The sequence below is a fragment of the Dipodomys spectabilis genome, unplaced genomic scaffold (genome assembly GCF_019054845.1).
Source record: "Dipodomys spectabilis isolate Male_0828 unplaced genomic scaffold, ASM1905484v1 ptg000483l, whole genome shotgun sequence".
Classification (NCBI taxonomy): Eukaryota; Metazoa; Chordata; class Mammalia; order Rodentia; family Heteromyidae; genus Dipodomys; species Dipodomys spectabilis.
In genome coordinates, this window is record NW_024871160.1 from 810,164 (window position 1) to 821,013 (window position 10,850).

The following is a 10,850-nucleotide window of genomic DNA, read 5'->3' on the forward strand; positions in this document are numbered from 1 at the left end:
AAATCCTGTAGGTTCCCATGAGAATTATCCTTACCCAGGAAATATACTCTTATTGTGTGAAACAATTCAAAGTTTTTTTTTAAAAAAATAAGACATCAAAATTTATGAATTGACCTTTAATTACTAAACAGTAATTCTCTTAAAAAATAATTTGGGTCAAAATATTTAGGGAGAATGTGCCCTTCACAATGAAAGAACGTATTGAATTTACACTTTTCTGTTTTAATACTTTCCACAATATCTTTGCACGAGAAGCACTGAAACACAGAAAAATATCTAGTTGGATACTTCAAACCAATGACTTCACATTTCTACTTAGCTCAAAAATATAATATCCTTATTAACATGAGATAGTGAAGACTTCTCTTATTACATAAGCCAAAAAGTTTGGGGATCAGAAAAGAATTGAGCAAACTGAAAAGGTAAGAAAACACGTTATTAGAAGCCCTAGCTAAGCATATTGGTTTCACCAGTGGAGGGGGCCAAAACTTTTTGATATAGATTGTCTTAATGTTTTTGTTACCTAAAGTGATTTTACAGAGCCTATTTGGCTCAGTATAATGCAGAACAAATTGAATGAAGACATGAAAATAAATTCCACCTCCAAATAAAAGAGTTTTCAAAGAGAAACCATGAAGATGTAGCAGTGGAGGACGCCTTATAGTCCTTCTGCTTCACTAGACTTGAAGCCAAGAAGCTGTAATAAATTGGAAATCAGGCAAGAGCTAAGAGTAGGACATAGAAGTAGGACATAGAAGTATTGTCCTTTGTAACAGACAATGTCATCCAAGGAATCGGTGATTTAACTCTATTCTTCTCCATACATCTTGTTGAGCAAATACAAGACCAAGAGAAAAAATATCTATTGAAATAATTTTGCAAAGAATAACTTCACTGGTCCTGATACGGTATCTAAGGAGAATCTTAAGAGGGAAGATAAAAGTGGAGTATTCTTAGGTTTCCTCTAAGCATCTTGTTAGCAAAATATATCTTTGAGGTTAGAAGTGATTGAACCAAAAAGTGGTAAAGTACTTATTTTTGTGGGCACTTTAGACACAAGAAGATTTCAAGGTAAAAGAAAAAAGAAAAAATTATAGCTAAATATTTGTGATTATAGGTTCTTGGACTGGTTTTTGGAGACAAAGTTTTGCATTAGTGTTGGTACTCATTAACATTGTTGTTGGGTTTCCGTGGCAACCAAATGAAAAGGGGAAGTTTAATCGACTCGCTTGGACAAGTAAACAGCATGATAGAAAATAATGGCAAATAATATTTAATGAATTATTTTGAACAATTCCTTTGTGAGAACAAAGAAGGAAAGATATACTTCAAAATCACTTGATGTTATTTAAAGTATGAAAATGGAGGAGTGAAGAGATTGAGAGAAAACATAGAGGACTGTTTACTCTCCAGTGGAGTAATAGGTTCTTGATCTTATTTCTTCCATTCTGTCTTCACAAGCTATCAAGTGTGCCTCAGGACTGGAGTATCCAGTTGAGATAAAGAGCACTCGCAGAAGAAAATATTTGCAGTAGATATAGGTGATTTATTACCTTAGACAATCTATTTAAATCTGTTCAAAATTCTCCCCTACCCCAAACTGCCCTCTTTGAACAGCTTTGTTTGCTTTTCCAAAGACTGCCTTTCATTAACTGCTTAAAATTTTGAGAGGTCATATTCATACTCTCTAGAGATTGCTGTTTGGTTGTGATTTTTGAGTGTTTTTGTTTGTTGTGTTTTTTTAACTGAATTTCAAAAGATTGTGCAAGTGTGTTACAATTAATATGTCCATCTAATTGTATAATGCACCTGGATCAGAGTCATTCCTTCTATCAGTCTCAACCAACTCTTTCTCCAAGATTTAGTTCAGATTTTCCACTTCCTTTATTACATATGTACATTGAGTATTCTAGCTGTACTTGCCCCTTGTTCCATTTTTCATTCATTCTATTTTTTACTATTGTTCCTCTCTGGTTTCAATTTCCTGATAGTCATTCTGTTAAACTGTCTGTTAATACTTTGAAAGGTTTATATACATTCCATGAGTTTCTTTTTTAAATTTTTTTATTGTGAAAATACTGTACAGAGGAGTTACAATTACATGGGCAAGATAATGAGTACATTTCTTATCAAGCATTGAAGCTTCCACCTTTGTTTCAATCCCACATATACTTGAAGATATGTCAGCTTATATTTCCACAATTCATTCATCTGCAATAACAATTTGCAAGACTGGAGATGTGAAGCACTTAGACATGATTTTATTCTCGTTCATTTGGAAGATTAATCTTTAGTCAACAAGAAAGTTTAAAAATGGCTTAGAATTTATTCCTAACTACCAGTTTTTATAAATGCCTTTGTACAATTGTGTGTGATTATTTTATTTTACGTAGGATAATTTTTTCTACTACCTATAAGTTTTGGAAAAAGAAGAAAACTAAAATTTACTACTTAGAGGAATATGATAGAAATAGAAGACAGATTTTATGTTTGTCACATCTCTAACCAGTACCCATATTCAAGACTTAAAGTCCTATTTCTTACTATGTAAGAAAGATAGGGAAAACATAAAACAACATATGATAAGGCAACTATTAGTGACTTTTTAAAATGTACCTTCTTATGTGATGAAATTTACTTTATTAGCTAATATTTGAGTTGAAATATGGGAGGCTGATCTATATAACACATTTCTGGAAGGCACCTACTGAACAACACAAATGGTGGGGGGTACTGTTTCTACACTTTAATGAATGGTTGAACTTGTTTGGTATTAGTGCTGGGTACGTAAATCAACTCTATTGTAACTTGCTCCCTACACTTGAAAACCTTGTAATGTCACTATCATCTACTTGTCAAGTGTTATTTTAGCAAATGTGATCTTAAATAGTTTATTTGAAAATGAATATACTTTCAGGAGATTAAATGTAGGTTATCATTGGTTTGAGAATGACAACATTTTTATACTACAGAATCTAGTTTTACTGAAGTACTAGTGTTTTGAAGCACTGAAGATCTTCTTAGTTAATGTTTTTCTAAATTATATTTGACCTCTAGATCAAGTTTTCCTAGCATTCGTAGACCAATTATGGATCTATCATTCCACAAACTATTTTTTTGGCTGCACTGAAATCTTTCATTAATCATTAGGAGAGGGGTATTAAAAATAATCTTGTTCATTTGTTATTTTGTTCACTCATATGGGCTGGTCATCTGTAAATTGAAAGTTTGAATTACAGTACTTTCTCTCAGATTTTGTGATCTCATCTTTCATCTTAAGTTGCCTTGCATTTCACAATTGATTACTGCTAATTCTTGAAAGGAATTGGGGCCCTGAAATGTTACAGGAAATGAGAAATTGAGATGAGTCTTCAATTATTTTCTGCTGGCATGTTTCATGGGCCTATGTGAGAAGTCTTGCCCTTGTTATTTGATTGTGCAGATAACTGGGACCTAGTATCCTAGGACCGTGTGTCCTGCAGAAGAATAATAGCTTTTAGACATCATATCAGCAAAATTTGGGTATAATCAGTAATAAATTCTTCAGAAATATGGATTAAAACACTTTGGGACCAGCGAGTTAAAACAATTAACACAGCATCAGAGTAAAATCCCTTATAGATTAGCAGAAAAAAATACTGTTATTTTACCATGTGAATTCAGAAGACCACGAACACTTAGAAGGTATCACAAGTTTATAGCGAAGATATTGCATTGATACTTTTTATATTCTAATATATATTCTAAACCTAATTATTTATATTCCAATCCATTTATGGGAATAAATGTCAATATATTTGTCAAATTATCAATTCTAGTAAGATTCACTGTGTGAAATTTAAAATCAGCACATATAAATATAAAATACATAAGTATATATAATGTAAAAACTGTTTTGCATTGTTGTGTTGTGGTTAGGGAATCAAAGGCAACTCTGTTTTAAAGTATTATTCCATTATCTCTACCTCAGTTTTTGGTAGAGTTAGACTTAAAGCTTTACCATTTGTAGATTTACAGCCTAGAGGCAAGAGGAAACACTGTGACTAAAACATTACCAATTTAAGGCCTAATATCCAGGAGAAACATATGGACTGCTCCAGGAGCTATGGAAATATTTGGTGATAGAATGTCAGTAGTGTAAGTTCCTGCCTAGTTGGATGACAGACAGGCCAGGACAGTAGGTAGTCATGCATATGAACAATTTTTTCACCTTCTTGGCTTTAGCTACTTTTGAAATAATAAGTATAATAAACAATTATATTTTGATAAAATACCTTCCATTCTGAACAATTCTGTCTAAACGGTTCATCTCTCTATGATCCCTTGTAACTAAGATAAGCTTTGTTTCAGTAATACAATCTATGCTATCAGTGTAAGATATTGTGGTTTGTCTGTTCCTACATGGAAGAAGGGTAAAGGTTCAGGTAGACATTTGTCCCAGCAAGACCTCATTTGGGAAATTTTAAGCTGCAGAAGTTTAGAAGTAGCTCTTAAGCAAGGCTTACTTTGAATCCATTAGCTCCACAAAGCTAACTCCGTTGATAAATAAGTACTTGAAAAGCCATCACTTTTGGAATTAGCTGTAAAGGCTTCAAAGTATGATCAAATTTAAAATGAGAACGACAAAATAGTCATTGACAAAAACTTGTAAATGTGAGGCCAGAGTGGCTTTTTTCTTACTTCATCATGATGCAGATACCAATGCCCAAACTAAAGGCCTCTTGATCCCCTTGCATATTTCTGCTAGGAATAGAAATAGCAAAGATACCTTGTATCTACTTCTGTTGAATCACTATATCAAAGCAGATCTGAAGAACAACTTGGAAGAAACTGCATTTGATATTGCCAAAAGGATAAGTATGTATCACTACATCTTTGAAGTTGTGGAAGGCTGTACAAATTGTTCTCCTAAGTCGTAATAGTTTGATTAAGTTTCTTAAATTTCAAAAATGCCAGTCCATCCTTTGTGTCCCTACAAATTTTTTTTCACAATACAAAGCAACAGCAATATCTTACTTTAAAAATGCATGGATTCCATGGTATTCTTCAAAGTGAATTGCCTGACTTTCATGTCAAAATGTATTCAAGAGTTGTTTGTATACATCTATAATGATTTCTGCAGAGTTTGTGATTTTTTTTTTAATCAGAAATAATTTTAACTTATCTGTTGAAATGAATAGTATAGACACAAAAGATGTTCCTGGTGCTTTTCTGAAAAAAGTATATCTATGTTTGTATAATGTCCAAAATCTATTTCATTCGCTCCTAGATATAATAATTTGAATTCGACATTGTTATATAATGTATATGTTCATTAATAAATGTGTCCTTTCAGATTGCATTCCACATAGAAGAAGTTTAATATTCCTTTTTTTCCTGGGTCCTAATATTATTTTATTTCTTTGGGATAAAATGACAATGTTATCTAATTTCAAGTTTTGTAAAGGTTATGCTATGTAAGGCCTTTCTAAGGTGAAGATTTAATAAAACGATGACAAACTAACCTTTAATTCTATGAATTACATGTATTGTTACACTTGTATTTTTGTAATCAACTTTTTAATAACTGTTTTTCATTTCTTGCATCAGTAGAATGAAAAATAAGTAATACTTCACAAATTTTCCTATCATCCTTGTGCAAGTGCCATGTTAATATCTGTATTGTAATTTGGGTAGACCTGCTTCGGAAGCATGTAGAATCCTCTAAATTTAAGTAATTAATGTAATGATGCAATCTTATACAGGCATATATCCATGGATGCCTATTTGTAAGAAGGAACCCTTATTGTTCCTAAAAATGCTATTGATCTTATTTCTCTAAAATTCTGTGTATAGTGGAAAAAAACTGACATCGTTTGGTCGATTCCTCACATTTACAAGTTTTTGTCAATGACTATTTTGTCGTTCTCATTTTAAATTTGATCATACTTTGAAGCCTTTACAGCTAATTCCAAAAGTGATGGCTTTTCAAGTACTTATTTATCAACGGAGTTAGCTTTGTGGAGCTAATGGATTCAAAGTAAGCCTTGCTTAAGAGCTACTTCTAAACTTCTGCAGCTTAAAATTTCCCAAATGAGGTCTTGCTGGGACAAATGTCTACCTGAACCTTTACCCTTCTTCCATGTAGGAACAGACAAACCACAATATCTTACACTGATAGCATAGATTGTATTACTGAAACAAAGCTTATCTTAGTTACAAGGGATCATAGAGAGATGAACCGTTTAGACAGAATTGTTCAGAATGGAAGGTATTTTATCAAAATATAATTGTTTATTATACTTATTATTTCAAAAGTAGCTAAAGCCAAGAAGGTGAAAAAATTGTTCATATGCATGACTACCTACTGTCCTGGCCTGTCTGTCATCCAACTAGGCAGGAACTTACACTACTGACATTCTATCACCAAATATTTCCATAGCTCCTGGAGCAGTCCATATGTTTCTCCTGGATATTAGGCCTTAAATTGGTAATGTTTTAGTCACAGTGTTTCCTCTTGCCTCTAGGCTGTAAATCTACAAATGGTAAAGCTTTAAGTCTAACTCTACCAAAAACTGAGGTAGAGATAATGGAATAATACTTTAAAACAGAGTTGCCTTTGATTCCCTAACCACAACACAACAATGCAAAACAGTTTTTACATTATATATACTTATGTATTTTATATTTATATGTGCTGATTTTAAATTTCACACAGTGAATCTTACTAGAATTGATAATTTGACAAATATATTGACATTTATTCCCATAAATGGATTGGAATATAAATAATTAGGTTTAGAATATATATTAGAATATAAAAAGTATCAATGCAATATCTTCGCTATAAACTTGTGATACCTTCTAAGTGTTCGTGGTCTTCTGAATTCACATGGTAAAATAACAGTATTTTTTTCTGCTAATCTATAAGGGATTTTACTCTGATGCTGTGTTAATTGTTTTAACTCGCTGGTCCCAAAGTGTTTTAATCCATATTTCTGAAGAATTTATTACTGATTATACCCAAATTTTGCTGATATGATGTCTAAAAGCTATTATTCTTCTGCAGGACACACGGTCCTAGGATACTAGGTCCCAGTTATCTGCACAATCAAATAACAAGGGCAAGACTTCTCACATAGGCCCATGAAACATGCCAGCAGAAAATAATTGAAGACTCATCTCAATTTCTCATTTCCTGTAACATTTCAGGGCCCCAATTCCTTTCAAGAATTAGCAGTAATCAATTGTGAAATGCAAGGCAACTTAAGATGAAAGATGAGATCACAAAATCTGAGAGAAAGTACTGTAATTCAAACTTTCAATTTACAGATGACCAGCCCATATGAGTGAACAAAATAACAAATGAACAAGATTATTTTTAATACCCCTCTCCTAATGATTAATGAAAGATTTCAGTGCAGCCAAAAAAATAGTTTGTGGAATGATAGATCCATAATTGGTCTACGAATGCTAGGAAAACTTGATCTAGAGGTCAAATATAATTTAGAAAAACATTAACTAAGAAGATCTTCAGTGCTTCAAAACACTAGTACTTCAGTAAAACTAGATTCTGTAGTATAAAAATGTTGTCATTCTCAAACCAATGATAACCTACATTTAATCTCCTGAAAGTATATTCATTTTCAAATAAACTATTTAAGATCACATTTGCTAAAATAACACTTGTCAAGTGGTAGAGCGCTTGCCTTGATTTGAAGAGATCAAAGACAATGCCCAGGCCCAGAGTTCAGGCCCCAAAACTAATTTTTAAAAAAAGAATCTAAATACTTGGTAACTTTACTAACAGATCTGACTGAAATCAGTTGAATCACACTTTTCCTGTACAATGAAGGAATAGGTACAGGCTAGGAAAGCAGCTAGAGAAGGCAGGCAGATTGTAGAAGATTGTATCTGTGACAAAACTTTTTGGAAAATGGAATCCAGGATTACTTACTGGTGATTCACTTGCACTTGAAGCATGATTCTGAAATATTGCTTGCTGATTCTGAACTATTGCTTTGATCATTATAATCTCCAAGAAGAAAAAGTGAAATTTAATTGATAGCAAATGACTACTAATACATTTTGACTTCTCATTAAGCATCTTCAATCATCAAAATCACCTGAAGACAATAGACAGGCTTATTTTTAGATGAAAACAAGTGTCTTTAAAAAAAAACAAGAATTTAGATAGTCATACAAAGAACTTCTATTTTACTACTGCATTATACATTTTTTCTAATGTTGCATACCAACCTTAGAAAGCTACTAGAAAGCTCTTAAAGCCCATATGTTTAATAGTGAGTTATCTTACACTATAACATGATATTTCCTAAATCATTTACATAAAAGGCATTGTTTCCTATTTTCTCATTCCCAGAATAAGCTGCACATGAAGACACCACTGGTCCTCATTTTCAGTCTGTACCTTTGAATACTGAGGAAAATCGTTCCTCTGCTCTCTATCAATTCCCTACTCTCCAGTTAGTATAATTTAGAATAGTAAAAATGGAAAAAGAGAAAATAAATCATGCTGAAAAAACATATGCAGAAAATTCACCAGATTTTTCTGACCAGTTCAACCAATGTGAACTATTGGAGAAATACATTGATATCTCATTCCCACTGGCACTCAAAGTCTCTGGTTAGGTAATTCTGACGAAGACAAGGAACAAGAGAAAAAAGTAAGGAATGGTATCAATTGCAAGAAAAAAATGGAGTAGGATCCAAGCAAATTTCTTCTTTGGGATGCCGAAATTTATCGGCTTACTATGATTCAGAGACTACTTTCCAAAAAGGCCACCCAGATGAATACTAGGGATGAGGATGAGTATACCCCTCTTCATCGGGAAGCCTAGAGTGGACACTTAGACATTGTCCATGAGTTGGTAGCTCAAGGCAGATATTCATGCAATAGCTCTAAATGGTTGGACACGCCTGCACAGTGCTATTGCATGAATATCTGCCTTGAGCTACCAACTCATGGACAATGTCTAAGTGTCCACTCTAGGCTTCCCGATGAAGAGGGGTATACTCATCCTCATCCCTAGTATTCATCTGGGTGGCCTTTTTGGAAAGTAGTCTCTGAATCATAGTAAGCCGATAAATTTCGGCATCCCAAAGAAGAAATTTGCTTGGATCCTACTCCATTTTTTTCTTGCAATTGATACCATTCCTTACTTTTTTCTCTTGTTCCTTGTCTTCGTCAGAATTACCTAACCAGAGACTTTGAGTGCCAGTGGGAATGAGATATCAATGTATTTCTCCAATAGTTCACATTGGTTGAACTGGTCAGAAAAATCTGGTGAATTTTCTGCATATGTTTTTTCAGCATGATTTATTTTCTCTTTTTCCATTTTTACTATTCTAAATTATACTAACTGGAGAGTAGGGAATTGATAGAGAGCAGAGGAACGATTTTCCTCAGTATTCAAAGGTACAGACTGAAAATGAGGACCAGTGGTGTCTTCATGTGCAGCTTATTCTGGGAATGAGAAAATAGGAAACAATGCCTTTTATGTAAATGATTTAGGAAATATCATGTTATAGTGTAAGATAACTCACTATTAAACATATGGGCTTTAAGAGCTTTCTAGTAGCTTTCTAAGGTTGGTATGCAACATTAGAAAAAATGTATAATGCAGTAGTAAAATAGAAGTTCTTTGTATGACTATCTAAATTCTTGTTTTTTTTTAAAGACACTTGTTTTCATCTAAAAATAAGCCTGTCTATTGTCTTCAGGTGATTTTGATGATTGAAGATGCTTAATGAGAAGTCAAAATGTATTAGTAGTCCTTTGCTATCAATTAAATTTCACTTTTTCTTCTTGGAGATTATAATGATCTAAGCAATAGTTCAGAATCAGCAAGCAATATTTCAGAATCATGCTTCAAGTGCAAGTGAATCACCAGTAAGTAATCCTGGATTCCATTTTCCAAAAAGTTTTGTCACAGATACAATCTTCTACAATCTGCTTGCCTTCTCTAGCTGCTTTCCTAGCCTGTACCTATTCCTTCATTGTACAGGAAAAGTGTGATTCAACTGATTTCAGTCAGATCTGTTAGTAAAGTTACCAAGTATTTAGATTCTTTTTTTTAAAAATTAGTTTTGGGGCCTGAACTCTGGGCCTGGGCATTGTCTTTGATCTCTTCAAATCAAGGCAAGCGCTCTACCACTTGAGCCACAGCACCACTTCTGGATTTTTCTGTTTCTGTGGTGCTATTTTGGGAAATGGCAGAGCAGAAAGTGAAATGATGCAACCAAAAACATAAAAGCAAAATAAATTAGGATAATTATGGAGCAACCATATTGTCTATAAGAACCATGAGAGAGAGAGAGGAAAAGAGATGTGCAATGACCTAGCTAGCCTCAAAATCCATGCTTCGAATCAATTTACAGAGCAAACATTTTTTTTTTACTTTTTAAAAGAGATGGAAATAGAATTTATGTATTTACTTGAAATTAGTAAATACATTTTTAGTCGCCTATATAAAGAGACATAGCTTTGACCAAATTACAGACAAGAATCTTAATCCTTGGGCTGGGAATGTGCCTCAGTGTTAGAGTGTTTGCCTTGCAGCTTACTACAGTGTGGAGACTACTTTCCAAAAAGGCCACTCATATGAATACTAGGGATGAGGATGAGTATACCCCCCTTCATCGGGAAGCCTAGAGTGGACACCTAGACATTGTCCATGAGTTGGTATCTCAAGACAGATATTCATGCAATAACTGTGAATGGCTAGACACCCCTGCACAATGCATATATGTGGAACATATTGCAACAGCACACACACACACACACACACACACACACACACACACACACACACACACATACACACACATCATCATATTTCTTCTTAAGT

The 10,850-nt window shown here is 33.4% G+C and overlaps 1 pseudogene; it reads right to left on the bottom strand.

The window, feature by feature from the left end:
• Positions 1-5,596: 5,596 nt before the first annotated feature.
• Positions 5,597-5,693, bottom strand: LOC122098656 (annotated as a pseudogene).
• Between the last annotated feature and the right edge of the window lie 5,157 nt (positions 5,694-10,850).